The sequence below is a fragment of the Dipodomys ordii genome, unplaced genomic scaffold (genome assembly GCF_000151885.1).
Source record: "Dipodomys ordii isolate 6190 unplaced genomic scaffold, Dord_2.0 Scaffold239, whole genome shotgun sequence".
Taxonomy (NCBI): domain Eukaryota; kingdom Metazoa; phylum Chordata; class Mammalia; order Rodentia; family Heteromyidae; genus Dipodomys; species Dipodomys ordii.
This window is the reverse complement of record NW_012267455.1, coordinates 542133-543489: the sequence shown is the minus strand read 5'-3', so window position 1 is coordinate 543489 and position 1357 is coordinate 542133.

Here is a 1357-nt window from a genome sequence, read left to right as displayed (position 1 = left end):
GGGTTCGATTCCTCAGCACCACATAAGCAAAAAGAAAAAAGCCGGAAGTGGCGCTGTGGCTCAAGTGGTAGAGTGCTAGCCTTCAGCTGAAGAGCGGAAGGACAGCGCCCAGGCCCAGAGTTCAGACTCCACAACCAGACCCAAAAAAAAAAAAAGAATTTACAGCAAGGTTTCTGAGGTTTGTTTGTTTAGTGTGAAAAACAGCCATCTTCACCCACATTGCTCCCTCTGAGCTAAGTCTCCATGGAGACTGTTCTCCCAGGCAATTTAAAAAAAATTTTTAATAGGCTAACTTGTTAAAAAGTTTGAACAATTAAAATTTACCTGTCATAACTTTAAAACTCTTTTGAAATTCCTTTAACAGAATCCTAATTCCACCTTTACCATCAAAAACAGTTAACATGTTGTTTTCATGATATCGTGTCCATGCAACTATTATTTTCCAGGGCCTTTGTTATGCTATATATATGACCATATATGCTGATGCTAAGCAAAATGAAATCCAAGATATGGAAACAGAGATTTTTATTTGCGGTTGTTGTTTTTAATGTACTATGTGATTTCTATTTTCTTTTGGCATTTTTCCCTATGGTTTATTCCCTGCTGTATTTGATTTTGATACTCTGTGTATTGGTATACATTTACCTTAATTAGGGAAGGGAATAGGAACAACAAAATGGCGAGAAACAGGACAAAGGGCAAACCAATGCAATAGAAATGCTTACAAAACAATATGATGGAAATGTACATTACAACTTGTGAGGGGTATTGTGGTGAAGGAAAACTGTGAGAAAAAGGAGAAAGGGGATATTTCTGTAACTCCACTGTACATAACTTTGACGAGAAAATTAAATTAAATAAATAAGCTACATGAAATAAAATTTCACTGTATTGGTGTAGTAGATAATATTATTTTAGTAACTTTTAAAAATCAATACTGTTTAGCATTAAATATGAATTAATTACCCCTTTTTAATCAGAGGGCCATCAACTTGAATGTTTTCTAACTAGACAATATTTTCACAATATACTTGCCAATATTTTGAGAAAAGAATAAATTTAAACTTTCTCATACTAAAACAGAAAACAGTTTCATTCTATGGAAACCCATAACTTTTAAAAGTAAATAAGTTGTTAAGAGGACAGAATATATGTGTTCTTCAAAATTCCTATGACTAACAACTACTCATTTTCAAATTCTGAACATTCCTACCTGAGAGCTTCAAAACAGTACCTGTTTGCATGTTATGTAATTCTCCAATAGATTCATATTCCAATGGGTTGCTACAGATTGAGAAGTAAACAGAAAAATAGCCACATTCTGGTAAAGGATAAAACTATGAAGCATCTGTAATAA